General features: G+C 38.6%; 1 long non-coding RNA gene across 1 annotated transcript in view; it reads left to right on the forward strand.

Annotated features, from left to right (window-relative positions):
• Positions 1–13,650: 13,650 nt before the first annotated feature.
• LOC118834071 overlaps positions 13,651–24,450 on the forward strand; it is a 35,890-nt gene continuing 25,090 nt past the window's right edge. Inside the window, exon 1 of the long non-coding RNA XR_005009340.1 lies at positions 13,651–13,704. This is a non-coding gene — a long non-coding RNA (uncharacterized LOC118834071). The remainder of the gene's footprint in view (positions 13,705–24,450) is intronic.

Consider the following 24,450-nt stretch of genomic DNA (forward strand, 5'->3'; position numbering starts at 1 on the left):
ATAAATAGAAGTATGTGTAGAATAATTTTACAGATTATATATTATGTGTGTATGTATTATATATTATGTGTGTAATGGCAGCCATGGGGGGTGGGGGAGGGAAGAAAAAAAAGTAATTTACATGATAATTTTGTTGTATATTTGAAAGGAATAGCAAGTTGCGCATAGCAGATTTGCAGTTTCATGTACAATAATTTTTTTTATTGTACTATGTTATGGAAATAATTGCTTTATTCCATAAATTAAAAAAAAATACACTTGAGGTATCCTATCTATAGGATGCCTATCTACATTGAATATCCTTCTCTTACTATAGCTAAGTAAATTTTCTTTCATTAACTTTGTAATAATCATTATGTGAGATTTTTTTTCTAATATTAAATCTAAAATAGTAGGAGACCTGCCTGAGGCATACCCAGCTCAGAATGCCTACTATATGCTAGTTACAGCTCTAAGCTATATGCTGGTCACAGCTCTAAGGCATAAAAATACCAAAATAAAATAGTTTCTGCTCTTAAAGAGCTTACATTAAGTCAGAGGAGAAAACATATACACATATAAGTACATACAAAATAACTACAAGGCAATTCCAGGCAATCGACAGTAGTAGCTATGGAATCAGGAAATCCCTTATGTAGGAGTTAGTATTTGAACTGACTTTTGAAGAAAACTTGGAATTCTAAGGAAGAGGAGATAATTTACATTCTATAAACTTCCCTCCTAAATTTTCCACCTCTTATTGAGCAAACTTCTCCCCCTGAAAATGCCCCTGCCCCATGGCCCCATCTTCCACTTGCTGAGTTACTGAACCACCATTTAAGGAAGCATCTAAGACATCCATGTTTACTTATCTTCTGGCTCTGCTCCTGAATCTCTAGACTTTTTCCATCTCGCCCCTATTGCACCCTCTCCCACACCATTTTCCAGCTCCCTTTTATATTTTGTCTTTCCATATTAGAATGTAAATTCACTAGGGACTACCTTTCCCTCCCTTATATTTGAATTCCTAGCATTTAGCACAGTACCTAGAACATAGTAAATGCTTAATAAAACCTATCTATCATCTGTCTATGTATATTGGACAGCATATGCAAAGGAGATGGAATGTTGTATATAAGGAAGAGCAAGAAAGTCTGTTTGGCTGAAATGTAGAGGGTGTGAAGGAGGGTAATGCGTGATAAAGCTGGAAAGGTAGGGTGATCCCACTGTGGTGAAGAACTTTGAATGCCAAACAGAGGAGTTTGAATTTGATCAAAATAATAGGCAACCAAAGGTGTTTATTTAGTAGGCAAATGAAATGGCCAGACCTCTGCTTCACCAAGATCACTGTTGCTGCTATGTGGAAAAGGGATTTGAGTAGGGAGAGGCTTGAAACAGGGAGGAATTAAGCGTAGTCCAGATGAAAGAGGTGAAGGAGGAATAGAACTGGATTAGCGGTAGAGTGAGTGGAAAGAAGCTAACAGACATGAGAGATGTTAGGTAAAATCAATAAGACTTGGCAACTGATTAGATATAGAGGATGAAGGAGAGCTATGAACCAAGTGTAACACAAAGGTGATGAATTTTCATAATTGGAAGGAACTTCGTAACACTAAATGTAATTCAATTTAATTCAATAGAAATATATTGAGCATGGGCAACTAGGTAGCACAGTGGATAGAGCACTGGGTTGGGAGCCAGGAAGACTCATCTTCCTGAGTTAAAATACGGCATTTACTAGCTGTGTGACCCTGGGCAAGTCACTTAACTCTGTTTGCCTCAGATCCTCAATTATGATATGTAGAAGAAAACGGCAAACCTCTCTAGTATCTTTGCAAAAAAAAGAACAAAAACAAACCTAATGGGATCATGGAGGATCAGACACTTAAACAACTGAACAACAACAACAACAAAAAATATTGATTGAATTGGAGTAATTGGAGTGCAAAATCCTGTACTAAAGAAGCTTCCATCTAATTGATACGGGTGAGGAACAGGCTCCTCAGCCCCCTTGAACTCTCCTTGAATCTTCCCACTTGATAGGTGTTGTCTGAGGCCATTACCCTTCCATTATCACTATGCCCAAATCTCTGTTCCCCTTAACCTAGCCTAGCCCTCCATTGTCAAGCTACTTCCCACCCTCGATCCTATCAAAATATCTAAGACCCTTAAACTAGGCTAGCCTTCCATTGACTGTTCTCTCCAGGTAGCCTTCAGCTACTTCCCACCCTTAATCCCATTCTCTTGGTTCTTGGAGTCTGACCTCTAGTCACCCCAGTCCCATTAAGATCCTCCTTAGCGTTGCTGAGAAGTTGCTGGAGAATACTATCTACATCCAGAGAAAGAACTGTGTAGTATGACTGCAGATTGAGGCACACTTCATGCTTGCCTTTTTTTTTTTTTGGTTCTGTTTCTTCTTTCTCATGATTCACTCCATGGGGTCATATTTCTTCTCCACAACTTGACTAGTGTGTAAATTAATTCAATGCGAAGTTATATGTGGAAGTTATACGGGATTCCATGCCATCTTGGGGAGGGACAGGGGAAGGGGGCAGAAAATCTGGAACTCAAAATTACGTAGAACCGAGTGTTGTAAACTAAAAATAAAATAATAATAATAAAGGAAAAAAAAATCCTCCTTAGACTCTTCCTCAAGACCCTCCCTAAGCCTCTCCTCCCATACCCCCAGAACTGTCCCTAGATCCCTCCCACAGCTTTTCTATATATAAACTCCATCTTGCCTCCATGAAGGTGCTCAGATTCAATATAGCTTAGCAGATTGAATCTGCCCTGCTTGTCAATATGAACATCACAAATGCTGAGATTTCTTAAGACTCTTCAATATGGTGAATCTTTAATAAACTTTGTTTTTCTCTTTGACTGAAAGAAGGCTTGAATGGAATTCATTTGGCAGGACCTGGCATGTCAGTATTTTGGGATCCTGAGCACCCCTAAACCCTAAGCTTCAACATATTGTTCCCTGACCTCAACATTATGGTTCTCTGACCTTATCAGGGAGATTAATACATACACAAAAATAACTGTAAAATATAATACATACAATATAACAAATATAAGTAAGAGTATAATAAGTTGTTTTAACAATCCGGCTAGCAGCTTCTGTGGGGGTGTAAGATCCACCAACAACCAGCACCCAGAAAGCTGCCAACACACTGCAAAAGCACAGGTTCTTTTGATCTGCTTAACTAAGGAAAGCAAGGTTACTTTAATTCAGCATACAAATATCATTCACTTAGTTCAGGGGAAAAGACCAGCACCCTGAACTTCAGAGCAAAATACAAAGTACAAACATCAACAAACAGACCCAATGCAATTCATAGTTACCAACATCTAAGTTCAGCCCAGGAGCTCAGAACAAGGGCTGGTCCAGAGTCACGCACCACCATGGCTGTGGGTAAGAGCTGCAAAGAGCAGAAAGCCAACCCCTGGTTTTATATCTTTTTCAGGGTCAGGGGTGAGTCACACATGTGACTATGACTCACCCATGTGACCTAGAATCATCACAAAGAGGTGATTTAAACCCACGTGGTCTAAAAGACTCTGCTGTCCCAGACATGTCACTCAAACTCATGTGTAAACTAGGCCCTCCCCTGAGTTAGTCCCACCTTGGGCCCCACCTTAGTTACCAATCCATACCCACATAGGTTTTATATCTAATAGGGGTTTAGGCCTGGGGCTTAGCACCTAGTAAGGCTCAATGAGATACACTGAATTACTCAAAGGAAACAAAAGCCATAACTCTTCAAGGGCACTTGGTTGAATTAAGTGCTAAGAGCCCATTTTGCTTACCAACCCATAAGTGCATACAAATTCACTTCTATTTACTTAAATTCAACAAACATTTACTATAAACAAAATGGAAAAGATTCCAAAATGGAAAATCACTTGTGGCTGGGTAGATCAAGGAAGACTTAACGGAGATAGTTGCACTTGAAGTGGAAGAAAAAGGAGAATTTCAACAGGCAGAGACAGAGAAGATTCATTTGCGTGGAAAATGGTAAAGAATAAAAGGATCTAAGGGAGGAAAAGATAGGATTACATTAGGAAAAATAATTATCTGTCATAAAGTAATGCTACAATGGTAGATTTAAGCTAAATGGTATAGGACTTTGAGTGACAGGTTAATGAGTTTGTAATATATTTTAGGCGTTAGGTGCAGGATTGATTGAGTGAAACAATCAAATCAATAATTGACAAGATGATATATCTTGATACCTCTGTCATCAATGCCTCAATCAGAGGTATATCTTGATGTGAAAAAGACCTAGACGAATCTCTCTTGCATCAAATTAAAGGGTTGAGTCTACGTGTGAAAAGTTCATGATCAATTTAGAAGTCATTGAAATCCATTGGATAAAATGCAATGATATTGAACAAGAAGCATAGCTGGATTGGCTGAGGAGATTCAGTCATGCTGTTGAGGCCAGGTAACCATATGTTTTTAGGGGTAGCCAAGATCCCAAAATACCAGCATGCCGGGTCCTGCTTGAAAGAATTCAACTCTAACCTTCTCACAGCCAAAGAAAAACAAAGTTTATTAAAGGTTTGCTATATTGGGTTGTCTTAAGAAATCTCACCATTTGTGACGCTCATTTTCATAAGCGGGCCAGATTCCACCTGAGGTAGAGTAACCTAGTGTAGAGATTTGGGCCTAGCAATAATGAAAGGCTTATGGCTCCAGGCAAAAGCCTCATCTAGTGGGAAGATTCAAGGAGAGTTCAAGGGGGCTCCCACAGTCTAAACCCATCAATGCTTCCGTGTTTTTTCTGCAAAATGAGAAGTCAATTTGGAACTCAGGAACTTGAATGCCTAAAAGTAGAGGGAAGAGAGAATGATTCTAACAAAAATTGTAGAGAGAGATCCCCAGTCTTTGTCTCAGTCTCCTCTCTCCTACCCCTTGGCCGGGGTAGGATCTTGTGAACTTTGGAGGTTCATAGGATTTTGGACTTTCCTTCACCATCCTAGCCCCCAGGACAGCAGATACATTGTTTCCCTCAGAAGCCAATGACAAATTAGACACTGGAAAGTCAGCTTCAATACTGTACTATGACTAGCACAACAAAAAAGTTACTCTACACCTAAAGGGAATTTCATGAGTACTCTCAAGAAGTGGAGAAATGAACTTCCAGCAACCAGGTGTGAATTGCCCCTTTCCCACAGATGCTCTCAAAGCTTAAGTGTACTTTCTCTTGGATTCTGAATGTACTAGTGGAATAACATGTTACAGACTATTGGCAGGGAGGATGTTCTGTATTTTTGCTATCCCATTGGTGGGAGTTCATGGAACTAAAATACACGAGATAATATTTGTAAAGTGCTCCACATGCTACCTGGCACTTGCTTAATATATACTTATTCCCTTTTCTTCCTCTTTTTTCTCTGAAAAGGATGGGGTAAAAAGGAGAGAATGAAGTAAGAACAAGGGAAGTGTTGATATGTGGAGGGAGATGAGGAACTTCATTAATAGATAACATCAATCTTTTAAAAGTACATAAAATCATAGAAAAGAGGAGGAAATGGAAGTAGATTTGGGTTCTTGAAGAGAGAGGAGATGGTTTGTAATAGTAGCTCTGAAAAATATGACTTGGAAATGTTGTGGTTTCATGGTATGTCATAGGGTCATCTCAAAGAATTCAGATTCAGACCACCTTCAATCCAAGGGAAGGCATTTATTGAGGGTGACGCTCTCCAGTTAGCTGAGTTCCAAGAGGAGCCAGCAACTTAGTAAGACAAGACAGGCAATTTTATAGTGTAATAATACTGGTTACACAACAGAAATTATGAATATTAAAAAGGCAGGAGGAGTTTGTCAAGGGATTAGGTAATAGGGGAGGGGTCCCAGCCTCAGTGGAACTGCACATGCGATTACCCATAATGCATATAGAAAAACTCTTTTGGGGGGCATTTATGTATGATAATGATATTATAATAAATCTCTCGATGTTATAAATTCACCTAAAGGACAGCCTTTCCTATTACTGGGCAAGTGCCTACGTAGGGAAAGTCTCTTCTATTGTTTTGAGGTCCACATCCTGCTTGGGCATCCTGATGGTGCTGCTTTCTGATTGGCTGAGTATTGTGATCTTGTCTAAGGCTAGATGGATGTGGTTGTGGTTGAGTGCATAGACACACCTGCTGTTTCTGTGGGAAATAGGAGTAATGGGTCTGGGGCAGTGGCTAGCCAGAGGCAGCAGCTGGGATCTCATTACATGGACACACCTGCTGTTCTAGTGGGGCAGTGAGGCATATATGAGGAAGTTAGGACATTGAGTAGGAGGGGCAGTGGCTAGGTAGAGGCACTGGGCCTGCTGTTCAGTGAGGCCTATGATTGAGTCTGGGGTGGGGCCTGTGATATGGTTAAAGCTAGATTGTGTGGTTAAATTGGGGCATGTCTGCTGTTTAGTGAGGCCCATAAGGAAATTAGAATATTGGGGCTGGGGGCAGCTTTATTAGGATTCCATTAGAAATTCTCTAAGTTCTAGGAGACAGAAGTTTCTAATATTTTTTCTTTGCCACCATGACAACTCATCTGCCCTATCTTCTTTGTTGCCACCTAGTAGCCCCAACTTCAAATCTCTTGTCATTGGCTATTTTTCCTGCTGCTGCTACTGCTTGCTGCTATTACCTAAAAATAGCCTGAGCTCAGGATAAAATCAAGAATGTTTGGCCCTCAGCCCTCTCTGGGTAAAGATAATCAGAAGCTACGAGATAATTGTTAAAGACATAACTGGGACATTCTAACCATATAACTAGAAGAATGAAAAGAGTATTCAAAAAAGGAAGAAGAGCTGTGAAGACTGCAGTGGGCAGCTATTAAAAGCATTTTGTAACAGGAACAAATATTGAATTTTCTATACTGGGCAAACTCCAAAATCTTCCTCACTGTTTCCATCTCTATCTCCTTCCCTCTCTGTGTGAATGAGTGGTTAGAGTATCCTGTATTTGTTCTCCAATCCTATTTTATATTTTATTCTCTTCCTTTCCCAACTACCTTCTATTTTTCCAATATAAAAATGGAATTTTCAGTTAAAATCTAAAATCGGATCCAATCCTTCTTACTTGATCTTCTATTCTTCACTTTTCTTTATTGAGATTAGTTCCTTCCTTGCCGACTACAGACGGAGATCTTCTCTATACTTAAAAAATATTCACTTGACCTTAGCATGTCCCCAAATTGTCTTCCTAGAGCATTTCTCACTTCCTGTTTAGTTCTATATTTCATAGTAAAACTTCTGGAAAGTACTGTTTTCTGTCTAAACCATTGGGTTTAAACTTCTTGACTTCCCTGTTTTTGTCAAGGGCGACATTATTCTCCCATTCACCCAGATTTGTAACTTCAGAGTCATCCTTGACTGCTCACTTTCCCTACCCCCACCCCCATCTAATTAGTTATCAAGTTTTGTCAATTTTACTTCCATAGCATCTCTCATATCCATCCCCTTCTTGTAATCAAACACTCAGCAGTGTAGTTCAGGCCTTCAACACCTCTTGCCTATACTGTTGAAAAATCACCTACTATTTGACCTTCTTGCACCCAGCTTCTTTTTCTTTCCTACCTACAGAACTGGTAAATTAATATTCCTAAAGCGCAGGATTAAGTTACTCCCCTGCTCAAGAAAGTATAAAAGGCTACCTTTTACCCCTAGGATCAAATGTAAACTCCTATGTTTGGCAATTAAAGCCTTTCAAAACTGAGTGCTCAACCTACTTTTCCAGGCTTATAATACATTACTTCCTTTCGAGCACTCTAAGACCAGCCAAACTGGTCTACTTGTTGTTCCTGGTATACAACATGTGCCATCTCCTGCCTCCATGTCTTTGCATAGGCTGTAGCCCATGACTAGAATGCTCTTCTTCTGACCTCTCTGTGTCTTAGAATTCCAAGCTTCCTTCAAGGTTTAGCTCAAGTGCCACCTGCTAAATGAAGCCTTTCTTTTTTATAAACTATGCTTTCCCACTCCAACTTGAAATTACTGTGTATTTATGTATACATTTTGTTTGCCCTAGTAGAGTATTGTTTGAGATTCAGTTACTGTAGGATTATTTGCATTGGGTAGGATCAGGGAAGATTTCACAGGAAGGGTTTCATTTGAACAATGAAAAAATTTTATTAGGAATTCAAAAGGTAGAGATGGGAGGATGGCATTTGAAACACAGGGAAAGGCATTAATGAAAAAACATGGAGATGAGAAAGTACTGGACATCTAGAAGGGGCAGCAAGCCACTAGCAGTCAGGGATTGGGGAAGGGTCTACTAGGAAAAGCCTTCTAAAGAAGATGAGATTTGAGCTGAATCTTGAAGAAAGGGAAAAGAGGAAGTAAAGGTGAGGAGGAGGAGCATTCTAGGTGGGTGAAACAGCTACCAAAAAGCAGAAAACTGGTAGATAAAGTGTGTGTATGGAACATCTAGAAGGCCAGTGTCCCAGATCACAGAATACATAGAAGGGAGTAAAGTCTAAGAAGACTACAAAGCTAGGAAGGGGCAAAGTTCAGAATGACTTTAAAAGTCAATGAGAGGATTTTATATCGGATTCTGAAGACAATAGGCAGCCTCTGGTGTTTATTGATGAGGGAGAGGGGGAACATTGTCAAATCTGCACTTTAGAAACATCATCTTGGCAGCTGAATGGAAGATGGATTGAAGAGGGGAGAGACTTGAGGCAGGGAGACCAGTCAGAAGGGTATTGCAAAGGTCCAGATCTGAGGTAATGAAGACCTGTACCAGGATGGCAACCATGTGAATGGAGAAAAGGGGATATAAACTAGAAATATCGTGAAGGTAGAAACAACATTTTGGAAACAAATTGGATTGGGTAACTGGTAGGATGTGAGTGGCCTTGACAGTAGAGGAGGGGAAAATTTGGAGAACAAGATAATCAGTTATATTTTGGATACATTGTCTTTCAGATGTCTACAGGAAATCCAATTGGAAAGGCAGTTGGTGATTAAGATGGGACTCAAGAAGAAGGTTAAAGCTGGATATATACATCCATAAATCATTTGCATAGAGATGATAATTGAATTCATGGGTGCTGACAAGATTACCAAGAGAAATAGCATAGAACTGGAATTCTTATTCTTTTTCTGTTATGGGCACGCTTGACAATGTAAAAAGGGTCTGTGAGTTGCTTTTTAGAATGTTTTCAAATGCATAAAATACATAGAATTACAAAAGAAACCATTTATGTTGAAATACAGTTATCAAAATATTAGAAACACAAGTTCATAGACCTCAGTTAAGACTCTCTGGTATAGAGAAAGAAGAGAAGAGGCCTCAGGACAGACTCTTGAGGGGATGAAGATCCAGTAAATAGGACAGAAAAGGAGAGGTCGGACAGATAGGAGGAGAATATCATGAAAACCTAGAGAGAAGAGACTGTTGTTTCAACAATCCGGCTAGCAGCTTATGTGGGGGTGTGAGATCCACCCACAGCCAGCACCCAGAAAGCTGCCAACAGCACAGGTTCTTTTGATCTGCTTAACTAAGGAAAGCAAGGTGAAGGGGTTGACAAGCTTACTTTAATTCAGCATACAAATATCATTCACTTAGTTCAGGGGAAAAGACCAGCACACTGAACTTCAGAGCAAAGTACAAACAAATTACAAACATCAACAGACAGACCCAATACAATTCATAGTTACCAACATCTGGGTTCAGCCTGGGAGCTCATAACAAGGAGTGGTCCAGAGTCACACACCACCATGGCTGTGGGTAGGAGCTCCAAGGAAGAGGAGGCCAACCCCTGGTTTTATATCTTTTTCAGCATCAGGGGTGAGTCACACATGCGACTCACCCATGTGACCTAGAATCGTCACAAAGAGGCAACTTAAACCAACATGGCCTAAGAGCCTCTGCTCTCCCAGACATGTAAACTAGGCCCTCCCCTGAGTTAGCCCCACCTTGGGCCCCACCCTAGTTGCCAATCCACACCCACTAAGGTTTTACACCTAATAGGGGTTTGGGCCTGGGGCTTAGCACCTAGTAAGGCTCAATGAAATACACTAAATTACTCAAAGGGAACAAAAGCCAAACTATTCAAGGGCACTTGGTTGAACTAAGTGTTAAGGAGCCCATTTTGCTTACCAACACAACTGTCTAGGAAAAGGGGATGATTAACAGCACGAAAGTATTCAGAGAAGTTAGACAACATGATTATTGAGAAAAGGTCATTAGATTTGGCAACTAAAATGATTGAAATACATAGAAAAGAGCATAAGGAAATTGAGAAGCTATATAAAGGCTAGCTATTACATATTGTTTTATTGTTAATAATAGTAAAATAATTTTTTATGAAATAGAGCATTAACAACCTTTGAAAGGGCAATTTCAGTTGAATGATAAATTTGGAAGCCTGATCGCAGCAAATTTAGAAGTGAATAAGAGAAGAAATAGATACACTAATTATAGAAGGCTTTCTCAGGGATTTTAGCCATGAAGGAGAGGAGAAAAATAGGATGATTGTTAGCAGGATGGGTCAGATCAAGTGAGGATGTTTTAAGGATTGAGAAGGTATAGGGAGTTTTTGTACCAGTAAATAGAGAGAGACTGGATTAGCCAATAGTGATAAGGGAGAGGGGTCTGGAGAAGTCAGGATGCAATTGGATCAAATGCCTCTGGAACACTAGAAAAGGTCCACAGGATTTAACCTTTTCATCTTTGGAATTCCCCACCTAGAGCTCTGTTGTCATGATTAGTGACCATGTCATATGGCTCATTATGTCAGAACAGCTCCAGCCATGCTTCATTTTAGTCCACAGCCATTTCCTCCATAGCTATCTAAGTATATATCTTCTCTTAACCTCTCCCCACCATTTTCTAGTTTTGGACCATAATCAAAGCTTAATAGGTATGAGATTTCTCAAAGTTGTTTTAATTTGTTTTTCTCTAATCAGTAGTGATTTAGAACATTTTTTAAATATGACTATATATAGTTTTGATTTCTTCATTGAAAAATTGCCTGTTCATTTCTTCTAACCATTTATCAATTAGGGAATGACTCATAATCTTATAAATTTGACAAAATTCTCAGACCTTTATCCAAAAGACTATCTACAAAAATTCCCCCCCCCCACCCCCCAATTTTCTGCTTTCATTCTAATCTTGGCTACATTGGTTTTATTTGTACCAAAAAACCTCTTAATTTAATATAATCAAAATTATTCATTTCATATCTCACAGTTCTCTCTATCTCTTGTTTATTCATATATTCTCCTATCCATAATTCTGTTAGGTAATATGTTCCACATTCTTGTAATTTTCTTATGATATTTCCTTTCATATCTAGGTCATTTATTCGTTTTGTCCTTAGCTTGATAAATAGTGTAAGAAATTGGTCAATACCTAATTTCTGCCAGACCATTTTCCAGATTTCCCAACAATTTTTACCAAACAGTGAATTCTTACCCTGAAAGCTTAAATCTTTACATTTGTCAAACACAAGATTACTATAATCATTTACTACTGTGTATGTCTACTCTGTTCCACTGATCCACCTTTTTATTTCTTAGCCAGTACCAGATAGTTTTGGTAATTACTGCCTTACAATATAATTTAAAATCTAGCACTACTAAACTCTTCCCTTTACATTTTTTCATTAATTCCTTTGATATTCTTGACCTTTTGTTCTTTCAAATGAATTTTGCTATTTTTTTTAGCTCAATAAAATAATTTTTTGGGTAGTTTAATTGGGATGGCATTGAATAAGTAAATTAGTTTAGGCAGAATTCACCTAGGCTTTGTTTTAGGTTCACCAGGCTTGTGTTTTAGGTTTCCTTTGTGTTTTGGCTTTTCCAAAATTTTATTGAATATTTATATTTACTGATAGCCATCTCAATCTGCCTTGCATTTAAATTTCCCTCTCAGAAAAACTGGGGGCTAGACAGTATGCTCAAATATCCATGACACAATGCTGAAATGATGACATCCAGTATTCAAAAGGATTTTGAGATACTAAAATATTGGACTGAGTCTAATTCAGTGAAATTCAATAAGGATAAATGTAAATGCTTACACTTGGGTTCAAAAAATCAACTTCACAAGTATAAGATTGGGGAGGCATGGTTAGGCACCAGGTGTTTTTAAAACTATCTGGGAATTTAGTGGACTGCAAGCTCAACATGAGTTAGCGATGGAATGTGCTATGAAACAAGCTATTGATATCTTGAGTTTCATTAAAAGAGGCATAATTTTCAGGAATAAGGAGTTATAGGGTTACAGGGTATAGTACCATTGTACTCTGCCCTTGTCAGACCTCTTCTGGAGTCTGTGTCTATTCTGGGCACCACAGTTTAAGAAGAACATCCAAAGGAGGCCAATCAAGATGGTGGAGGGCCTTAAGTCCACATCATATGAAGATCATTTGAAGGAACAGGTCATATTTAGGCTGTAGAAGAAAAAACTTAAGAAGGACATGATAGCTGTCTTCAAGTATTTTTCTGTTTGGCTTCACAGGGAAAACCAGCAGCAATGAGTGGAAGCTGCAAAGAGCAAATTTAATCATGGTGTTATTAAAAAAAAAAAACTTCCTAAGAGTTGGATCTCTCTGAAAATGGAATGGGCTGGAACTGGAAAGGTGACGGGTTCTAGTTTTATTGATATCTTTTGTTTTCAATGTCATCATTAGAGAAGGGGTAACTAGAAATAAGCCTAGACAACCTGATCAGGTTAAAAGATGAGACCCTTGGGACTTAGATTACATTTCTCATTTAGAGGCAAGCGGGTATCATGGTGACTACAGTGCTGAACCTGGAGTTGAGAGAACTTGAATTTATGTACGGTAGCTAGGTCATTGTCATCATTGTCATTGTTCAGTCATTTAAGTCGTGTCTGACTCTTTGTAGTTCTATTTGGGGTTTTCTTGGCAAACATACTGGGGTGGTTTGTCATTTCTTTCTCTAGATCATTTTACAGATAAGGAAACTGAGGCAAACAGGGTTAAGTGACTTGCCCAGAATTTCACAGCTAGTAAGTGTCTGAGGCCAGATTTGAACACAGGAAGATAAGTCTTTCTGACTTCAGGCCCAGGACTGTTTCAGTAGGTAGAGTGCCACCTAGCTGCCCCCCAGATATTGGGTATATACATGGTATAACTCCCTATTAGTCATTTTAATTATCATTTCCAGAATAATGACAATTATCCTTTGTTGAGAAAATCTAAACAAAATATTAAATTATCAGTGTTGTTTTCTCTCCTGTCAGTTATTATGATGCCATCTACCCCAAGAAATGGTACTAATCCTTCTTTGATCTTTCTTTTTCTCCCCATGTAGCTTTAAAAAAAATAGCTGTTATTGTTCTTAATCTCCCTTAGCAGTCTCAGGCTATTTTTAGTTGAAGCATTTCTGATGCTATTTTTACTTGATCACATCACCTACTGTATCACACTACTATCTTTTGTCCACATTGCTCTCTTTAGACAAATTTCATTTCCTCTCCTCTTTGGATTATTTCCTATGGTGTATGTGGTGTGTGTGTGTGTGTGTGTGTGTGTGTGTGTGTGTGTGTGTGTGTGTATGCAAGTACTACTGCTATGTTGTGTTTTGTTCATGTATGTCCACAAAGGTCTGTCTCCCTGGATCACAGGGAGGCAAAAATAGATCTTTCGAGTCTCTTCCCTAATCCATTTTCAAGGGAGACTTAGTCTTGCCAGGAGGGAAAGTAGGATATTTGGGACCAGAGGCCAGCCTTTCTGCTCTCTTCAGCAGAGTAAGTATTGGGCTAGAATTACAGTTATCTGCTTCCTTAAATATTGTTAGTCTGGGGAAATACTTTTTAGATTCAGGCTATACTCCTGGTCATTATCTGTTAATGGAATATAACTTATATTGTTTTGTAACTAAGGCTTGATCCTTTCCCACCAGATGCCAGTTCTACAATGAACACACAAAGGAAATAGCAAATAAATCCAAACCCAAACAAATTCGTTAATCCAAACAATTCTATTTTAGGAGTAATAGGGAGGAACTGGAGTTTATTAAGTAGGATAGTAATATGTTCAAACTGTGCTTTAGGAATATCATTTTGGTATCTGTGTAAAGGATGGATTGGAGAGGTGACAGACTTGAAAAAGAAAGTTCAATTAGATGGTTATAGCAATAGTACAGGTGAGAAGTGATGGTGACTTGAACAAAGATGGTGGTTGTGTGAATGGAGACAAAGAATAGATGTGATTAGTGTTAGGAAGGCAGAATGAACAAGATTTGGCAAGTCACTGGATGTAGGGGGTGAGATTAAGAGAGATTGGTACTAATCAGGATAATCTGAAAGACAGTATAAATTTGATAGAAAAAGTGAAGTTTGGAAGAAGGGTAGATTTAAGGGGAGAGGACATAAAATTATGACAATTGGAAGGGACCTCAGAGGCCATCTGGTTTAATCCTTTCATTTTACAGATGACAAAACTGAAGTCCAGAGAGGTTCTGGTTTGGACATATTGAGATTGAGATGTCTCCAGGCCATAGTTCAAAATGTAACCAAATATTAATTATTAATTCACATTTATATATCACCTTAGATTTTCTGAAGTAAGAGACTTGAAGAAGGGAGGCTGTTGCAATAATCTAGGCTAGAAGTGATGAGGGCCTGAACTACAGTGATGGTGCTCTGAGTGAAAAGGAAGGGTCAAATGTGAGAGGTGCTGCAGTTTTATTGTGCCTGTCTTATGGACAGAAATATAAGCAAGGCTCAGAGAGATTAAGTAAATTGACCTTGACTTACCTAGTAAATATCAGAGATGTATTCTGAGCTGAGGCCTCTTTTGGATCCAGACCTACTTATCTTTCCTCTTTAAGATGCTATAAGTTTTTTGTTTGTGTATTTGTTTTGTTTTGTTTTGTTTAGCAATGCAGCTTTGTTGTTAAAATGTAGTTGGGTAATTGAAGGAATGACCAGAAATATTACATGTTGTAATCATGAAATAATATTCTTCTGTAACTTGCCAGTACTGTCCCTATTTTAAGTGATTCCCAATTCTAATTAATTTCCAGTATTTAGCTTGACAATTCAAAACTTTTCTGATTGATGACTATTCTCTATAACCACAAAACTCGCTCCAGTGACATACATTTTACAAGGTCTTCATTGCACAGTGAAAAGTGGAGAAAAACTATATGCAAAGTAATAATACATTCCAAGGCCTCGCAACCATTCACCCTTCCTTTAGGGAGAATATTATGCCTATGGTTGGGAAAAATCAGCAACATAACCAGACTGAGTCATATACTGGGCCAACAATTTTATTACAAAATTAAACACTATAATTGAAAGGAGGATAAATGATTTTGAACACTGATCATACCAATGTTCTTTTTTAACAAGAGCTAACTTCAGTTTTGAGATGACTATCTTTATACTGAGGATGTTTTCCAGGAAAGTAGGTCACAGTAGGAAAGTAGATTTAAAAACTGTATAGAAGATTTAAAAAAAAAAAAGGCTTTCTTATTCCCTTTATTCCTTTCCTCTACTTTTCTTCTTTATCTCTTCAATTTGTTCCTCACATAGACCCCATCTCACTTCTATTTTGTGCCTACTTCTTCTGATCATGGGCCAGTATTGTTGAGTTGGTAGTGTTTGGTGTATAATACAGATTATATTAAGTGTCTCATTACCCACAGATGCCATCTGTTCTCACCCCTTTCCCAATCCCACTTTCATTTATATGCACAGTTCAATACTGCTTGTTGTTTCCAAAACTCATCATTTTATGGCCAATGTTATCTTGGTAATTACATCTGACTGCAAATGGTGGAGCACCACAATCTCATAGAATCATGGAATCATTGAATTCTAGAGTTGGAAGGAACCACAGTGGCCATCTAATCCAAACTCCAGTCAAAAGGTTTGCCTCTGCTTTAAAGGAAATTTTTTATTTGAAGACTTCCAATAAATGAATGAAGAAATGAAAAAAAAAAACCATTTATTAAATACTTACTATATACAAAATGCTATGCTAACTGCTGAGAATACAAATAGAAATAAATGTAAGGCAGTTTCTTTTATCAAGGAACTAACATTGTAATAGGGGGGACAACACAAACAGGAGGTTTTAGCCTCAAGTCAAATGTAAATGTCCAGGGTTTCAATGGTATAGTGGCAAATCTGATGGTAACATATCTTCTTTAATATAATTTCCATTAATAAGAACATATCTATTTCTGAGAAAAAGGCATATTCCTTTCTATTTTCATTTAATTCTGTTCATATAGCTATCAAAACTGGCTTATCTAAAATTCTGTTCACTTCTTTAACTTCTTTTTTCTTTTTTTGGTTAGATTCATCTAGTCCTGAGAGGAGAAAATTAAAGTCCCTCAGTGTTATAGTAATACTGTCTCTCTCCATCTGTAATTTATTTAACTTTTAAAAATTTAGATGCTATAGTATTTGGTGCACATGGGTTCAGTATTTATAGTGCTTCATTGTCTATGGTACCTTTTCTCAAAATGTAGTTACCCTGTTTGTCTCTTTTAATTAAATCTATTTTAGCTATAACTTTGTCTGAGATCATAATTGCCACCTCTGTCTTTTTTGCATCAGCTGAATAATAAATTCTATTCCAAACCTCCATTTTAATTCTGTGTGTATCTCTCATTTTTAAATGTGTTTCTTGTAAACAATATTGCTAGATTCTGATATTTAATCCATTCTGCATATTCTGCAATCCATTCTGTTTTATGAGTGAGTTCATGCCACTCCCATTCAAAGTTATAATTACTATTTGTGAATTTCCTTCCATCTTATTTTTTACTCACTTTTTTCCTTTTCAGCCTCTCTTTTTACTGTTACCTTATCTTCTCCCCCACCCTCCTAAATCTTTCTTCATCCCTACAAGTTTTTAAAAATTCCTTCCTCACCCTGTCCCCCAGTTCTCTCACCTCTCTACAAGTCCAGAAGACTTCTACACCCCTCCAATTTGTCTGATATTGAACCACTTGAAAATGTCAGACTGTCATAACAAGAACTTTCATTTCCAGGTTTTTAATAGCTGTGCCTGATAGGAAGGCAGGGCTGTGGTACCTGCAAGGCATTTGATATGTTGCTTCGTCACAGGAATCATTCCGCCTGGATGATATCTACAGACAGATGATGTGTAGGTTGGTAGCAGACATGATGGTCTGGAGCTGGGCACTGTCATTCCTGGGGTTCCTGGGTTTGCCTGACTATAGTTGGTGGTTGGATGTTGGTATTAGTTATTATTATTAGTGATAATAATAGGTAGCATTCTTATAGTGCTTTAATGTTTGCAAAGTGCTTTACAAATATTATCTTATTTGATCCACAGAACAACCCTGGAAGGAGGTACTTTTAATTACAGATAAAGAAACTGAGGCAGATAGTGACTTGCTGAGGGTCACACAGCTTCTAAGTGTGTGAGGTCAGATTTGAATTCAGGTCTTCCTGATTCCAGGTTGAGCCTACTAGCTGCCTGGGTGTGGGGAGAATGGTAGGTCCCTTCTCCACTAGGGTAATGCCTCTTGATGATGGCTGCAAAGGCCAGGCTGGAAGCAGGACCATTAGTCTAGGAGGCACTGTCATTCCCAGGACTCTTGGGCTCTGAGTAGTGGGCTGTGTCCACTTGGATCTGAGGGGAGATGGTGGTAGAAGTGGTGGTTGACCTTTCTATGCCATCCCACCTCCACTCTCTCTTTTAGGATGCTTTCCTATCAATCAATTAATATACAAATATTTATTAAGTATCTACTATGTTTCAGTCACTGTACTGGATGCTAGGGATACAATTTTTTTTTAATGGTTCTAATCATTAGGACAACTTTTCTGACTTTAATACTAAATTTGCTTCTTTGCAGACTTCTCTCTTTCCTCTTAGTTCTGCCCTCTGGAACCAAAAAACAAAAACCAAAAAAAAACCAAACAACCCACTTTCAATCCCTCTTAAACAAGACAGCTTTCTGACAATCAACACAACTTCCAGGTGAGCTTCAGGGCTTATTCAAGGTATAGTTAAGGAGCAGTACAGACCAGCCCAGTCAGCTTCCCAGACAGAAGCAGAGCTTTGCTTTCTCCAATCAGCTCCCAGGAACTACTGAGCTCTTCTCCAGTAAGCTCTCAGCAGCATCTACAAAGCCTGTTTGGCTTCAGCTTCTTGGCTGGCTCAATTGGAAGCAACTTTTGTCTTCGGGATCTCCTACTCTTCGTTTCTTTCAAACAGCAGGGGGTGCCTCTTCTTTGCTTCTTTCCCCATTGTCATCTCCTTTCTGGCAGTTGGTACATCTTCTCATTCGTCAAATCTCTTCTCTAATTTGATCCGGCCTCTAACGCCTCCAACTAAGGCCTCCTTAGGCATACTAACCCACCTCTAACTTAGATTAAGAAATCCCAAATCCACATTTCTATCAGTTATATCAAAATAGATATTGTATAATATTGTCAAAATAGTTCTTTGATTTATAGTTTCTCAGGTATAACCTTAAAATCATCGAAAATGTTCTTGCAAAATTGAGCTGATGGACAACAATGCAGTATAACCTTTCCCACTTTCAGTCTGCATTGAAGGATGTTCTTTCACTTAGGTCCTCTCAAATAGTCTGTGTCTTCCTTCAAGCAAGTTTTATCTGAAGTTGTGTTTTTCCTCAAGCTACTTTTATCTGTGTTCCTCACATATATGTCCTTTTATTCCCTCTTTTAATGGATAAATTGTCCACACATGAAAGGAGAAGTATCTTACATTTGTGTATGTAGAGAGATCAGAACTTCTGTGCTGGATGGAAAAAAGAACAAGAGGTAGTGATTTGTTGTTGGGAAGGGAGAAATGGAACAAACCCTCTTTTCCCTCTTCTCCACCTAGCCCAAGCGCTATGATTTTTACACGGAAGATAGTTGAAAGCAAGCTCTCCACCACAACTTCATCCAGTTTCTTTGCAATTTCTTTTAGTGTAAAGCTGAGAATATTTTCCAATGATCAGGGATAGGATAACAATTTAAAAATTTTTTCAAACATAACTCAGACAGAGACTAGACTAAGAGACAATGAAGGAACAGAGGGATTAATTCAGAAGATAAATCTAAATATGCCTAACGGCTGCAAGGGGAGCTGAATTCGTCTTACTTAAAAAATGAGCTGGATATTCCCTAAGGCTATAATCTATAGTGCTACCAGATCCTTCTTCTGACAGGAGAAAAAATTAAATTATAGATAAAGGCCAGTAGAAACTAGCAGAGAGCAACAACAACAACAAAACCAGTAGGTGTACTGGAGACACTCAACAGAGAACAACAACGGGAGAGATGCTCGGCAGAAAGTGAAGATCCAGGAGAGGACCTCTAACTCAGTGAAGAAAGAAGTCAGTTAGAAACAGGGATGTACACCAAAGATAACTAATGCTCCTTTAGGTCTACAAGTTATTGTCAGCACTTTACCCTCTTGTTTTCTCTAAACTCTCCAACAGATTCTCTGGGGATAAAAAAAAATTCATCCTTTCTGCTTGACACAAGAAACTAACACTCAGCCCACCAGTTTACTCCTATCTTTCCTGTCCAAATCATCAATAGCGATTAACTATGGAAGCTGACTCCTTCTAGTTTCACAGTTGGGCCTATTTTTTCCTTACCTGAGAGAACACTCAGACTAACCTTTCACTATTGTAACCAGAATGGACTTTGTTTTCTTTGAATGACTCAGCTTACCTCATTGAGCTTCCCTGGACACTGGGGCTTGCTCTTCCGGGGCAGGAAGCCCAGCGACCATGCCAGGAATTGGAGAACTTCCTGTGTGATGAGTCATGGGGCTGGCTGAGGGGAGGTGTGTTAACCTGGTCTACGCTAGGGGGAGGGGCCAAGTCAAGGACCAATCGGCCCTGGTCGTTCAGGCGGCGCTTGATGATGTCAAAAACTCTATAAGAGGTGAGAGGACAGCTTGAAGATCCTCTCTTCCTTTTCCGGTTGGAGCCAGAGACGCCTACAGCTGAAGCTGAGCTGCCGGTAGCAGAGCTGACTGGAGGCTAGTGGGTAATCTTCTTACCGTAGAGGGGAAGCATGTATACAATTTTGCCTTATACCATCTCGCTTCTCTGTGGCCTCCTGGTTACCCTTGTGAGGCGGACTTATTGGGCCTGGAAGCTTTTGATGAAAATATCAAAATGAGGATGCTGGTTTGTGGGCTTGTTACTGTGGAGTGTAAATATATGCTTTAGTTCTCCTGCCTTCTGCCTAGAGAATTCCTTATATCCTGCGGTTCCGGACCTTTTAGGGACATATGAGATTCTCTTTGAAATCATAAATTCTGCCTTCCTAATATAACTATCCATTCAAGTTTCTCAGAAACTTAGCACAACAAAACATTGTATGAGTTGAAATGAGTTGCTGACTATCAGGATCTTCTATTCATATAGATATTATAGGAGAGTAATCCAAGAGTGATTTCCAGGATAGCGTTCTAAGTTAAAGCTGAATATAGTAGTCCCTGTTTTTGTCCATACTTCAGTTTTAGATGACAGAATCACAGGACTGAGGTGCTGGCAGAATGATGGACGAAAGCATGGCATAGATTGGCTTCCAGAAATTTCAACAAAATTTGAGTTTCAGAGAACAATCTGATCAACCAGAACCTGGTTTTCAGAATTAAGTCTTAGTATTCCCAGGAACCCTCTGAGCAACTTATTGAATCTTGGTTAAGGCTGGCTAAAATCTGAGGCATCATGACTATTCTACAGACTATTGCACCTAAAATCTACTGGCCATAGGAAATACAAAACCTAGAACACTTCCCAGTTACTCCACCTTAGTCAGGTTTTATCCCCCTCATTTAAGAAAATGAACAAGAGGATGCATTCACCCAGATCTAGCTTCACACTTCTTGTACTTCAGGAGAGTCAATGTTTCTGAGAGATGGCACAGTATAATGGAAAGAGACTTGGACCTGGAGTCAGAAACACCTGGGTTCAAGTCCCAGTTCTGCTGCTTGCTAGCTGTGTGACCATGGGCAAGTTGCTAGGCCTCAATTTATTCATCTGCAAAATTAGGGGTTGATCTAGATGATTTCTAAGATCCTTTTCAACTCTAAATCTTAATCCTATGATCTATACTTTCCTGTATCTTGTCTAAGCCCATAGTCTATTTTTTTTGGAGGGGGGAAGGAAGGGCAATTGGAGTTAAGCCTAAGGTCACACAGCTAGTGAGTGTGTCAAGAATCTGGATTTGAACTCAAGTCCTACTGACTCCAGGGCCAGTGCTCTACTCACTGCACCACCTAGCTGCTTCTGAGCCCATAGTCTTACTGATTTATTGCTACAGCTAAGTCAGGAGGGAAATAGCAACCCATAATGATGCAAACACATCATTGCTAGAGTAGGATTGAAAATATAACTACCATAACAGGCCAAAGTTTTGGGAAGACAGATTGAGTCATATTTTATTGCTGTTGTTCAGTCATTTTAATTGCATCTGACTCTTCATGGCCCCATTTGGAGTTTTCTTGGCAAAGATATTGGATTCGTTTGCCATTTCTTTCTCCAACTCATTTTGCGGATGAGGAAACTTTAGGGTTAAATGACTTACCTAGGGTCACACAGCTAATCAGTGTATGAGGCTAGATTTGAATTCAAGTCTCCTTGCCCCAGGCCTAGCTCTTTACCACTGTGCCACCTAGCTGCAATTGAGTCATATACTCCACCACTTTTGGAGAGAATGGCCACAAGAGGAGTAGCTCAAGCCTGGCCATTTTATCGGGAGACATGTACTAGAAATTGTTTAGACAATGTAGATCTGAAGTGAAGAGTAAAATGCCCAATTTTCAATCCTGCAAACTGCTTTATGTTTTTATGAGGTTTAAGTATCAGCTTTCCAGAAGACTGTAATGGTAGTTATAAGTTAAGTTACTAAATCCTGTTTAAATTGTTTTGTTAAAATATGCTGGAAGACTTTTATGTTAATTTTTTTGAGTGCAGGAATGCATTTCCTATCTCAAAAATGATTCATATTGTACACTGAGTATATTTTTATTCTTCCCTTTTTGGGGAAACCCTAAACATGAGCTATAACCTAAATTATAACTAAAATCATCTCCAGGGAGCCTAAACTCTCTCATTAGAGACTAGTCTCCTCCAGGACTGAACCTAGTCCAAACCACATGCTTAGGCAGAGAACAGGGAATGGGTATGGTGCCCCAACCCCTCTGTGCCTAGCAGAACTCTCTCAAGATTAGACTAGGATGGCCTTTCCATAGTTCTGAGGCTTGTACTAATATATATACCCATTCTATAAACTCAAATCCAGATTATTCAGTTTTATTATTATAGCAAATATCCATTGACCATATTGGATTCTTCAAGATCATCTCTTCAATTTGGCAATTAACCAACATTTATTAAGCACCTACTATGTGCTCAAAAGTTGCTACATCAACATGTAAGGTTTCTTCCCAAACCAAAGATTAGACTGGGAAGTCCAAAGGACTCCTGCAGTCACTATCTATCCTTCAATATCCACGTAATGTTGTTTTACTAGGTTTTGTCACTAACCTCCCCATTTTTCTCACTGTTGGGATTCCCGTCAGCCTCACTGTTGTTTAGGGATATCTTCGGCTTTACACACATTCACCTGTTACCAAAATTTCCAGTTCATCACGAACTTCTGGGATGTCTATCAAGTAAAATTTAATCTCTCCTCAAGCAATTCCTATGCTTACTATTCTCAGGTCAATGGACAGATTAAGTGTACAAACTGAATGTTAGAGTAGTATCTGCATTTACACCTCCTACCAAAAGGCAGTTTAGCCTCTCTTTTCTCTATAGCAAATTATCTCACAATAAAATGATCTATTTTTCTATCCAGAATTCCATGTTTACTTTATCAGTCTCTTGTCTCCCACTTCCTATATCTTAGTGGCCATTATGGACAACTACCTGTGGTGGGAATGGGTTTAAAGAACAGTCAGTATCTACAAAGATCTTGGCAGCCTAAAAAGACGGACTAAATTTAATAAGAGGAAATGTAATAAGAAAAAAATGTAAAATTCCACACTTGTGATAAAAATAATCAAATTCACAAGTACAGGATGGGGGAGGAATGGACAGAGAACACTTTGTGTTAAAAAAGAAAAGAGACTTTTAATGGCTTGCAAGCTTAAAATGAATGTGCCACATCATCGAAAAAAGCCAATACTATCTGAGGCATAGTGTCCAAAGTAGGAGAATTTCCCTCTTGGTTCATTAATTTGACTCCATTCCTTATAGTGGCTCAACCCATGACCATCTGAGAGTGATTGTTCTTGGACTTTAAGAGGGCTCCAGCACTCTTCTCTCCAAAGATAGAGCTTCCTAAGCATTGCTACTAATTATAGGTATCCTTTGTCCTTCAGCATAAAGCCTAGCCATTCATCATATCAACACTGTCTTGTTATGTGCTTCCAGGTTTCTTCAAGCTATCCAAATTCATTCAGACCTCCCATTCTGGATAAGTTCATTATTTTTTATCTTTCTCTTCCCTGCACTCATAATTTGATTAAAAAGGCTTCTTAAGTGTATTTCCTCTGGTAGCTCCATGCTTTGTCATCATGAGCTTTCTTGACTCAGCCTGGACATTTCCTCAATAGTACAAATGTAACCATATATCTTTCTTGGGAAATTATGGCACACATGAATGTACTAGAGACAATTACCATCCAAATCTGGGAAAGCCTGCTATGAAGAAAACATTCTAACTTTAATGACTTACTCTGTTTGGACTCTGACCTTTTCAAATTGATGTAAGGAATATGTATTTGACCCTCTTAGTAATCTAGATGGCAAAACAGAGAGATTGTACATATAAAAAAAGAATTCCTGGGTGAATGAGTTTGGAACCACCTTGTGGGCAGATGAAGCTACTTAATATGTATACTCTTTAAAGTATATAAGAATAAGGATAAGAGGGAAGACACAGAAACTTGGAGATACGGAAGCTGGCTTAAGTTCACAGCTAGTTCAGATGTTATGTGCTGAGCGTGACTAATAGAAAAATGACATACTCCAGCTGTACTATTTTGCAGTTAATGATCATATACTAGATTTACATAGTAGGTGAGACAACAGACATTTATTAACATTGACTATGTATCAGGCATTGTAGTAAGCACTGGATATACAAAACAGGCCAAAAAAAGTCTCTGCCCTCAAGGAACATTCATTCCAATGGGGGAGATAGCATATAAATAACTAGGTACATGCCTACAACTAGATACATACAGACTAGATAGAAGGTTAGTAGTTGAGGGGACTGGGAAAGGCCTTCTGCAAAAAATAAGTTTTGATTGAAGTTTTTTCTTTTCTTTTTTTTTATTGTTAGTTTACAACACTTGGTTCTACATAATTTTGAGTTCCAGATTTTCTTTCCTGCCTCCCCCACCACTCCCCAAGACAGCATGGAATCCAATATATCTTCTACGTATACCTTCTCATTGAACTTATTTACACATTAGTCAAGCTGTGAAGAAGAATTATGACCAATGGAATGAATCATGAG

Source organism: Trichosurus vulpecula, chromosome 1 (genome assembly GCF_011100635.1).
Source record: "Trichosurus vulpecula isolate mTriVul1 chromosome 1, mTriVul1.pri, whole genome shotgun sequence".
NCBI classification, from domain to species: domain Eukaryota; kingdom Metazoa; phylum Chordata; class Mammalia; order Diprotodontia; family Phalangeridae; genus Trichosurus; species Trichosurus vulpecula.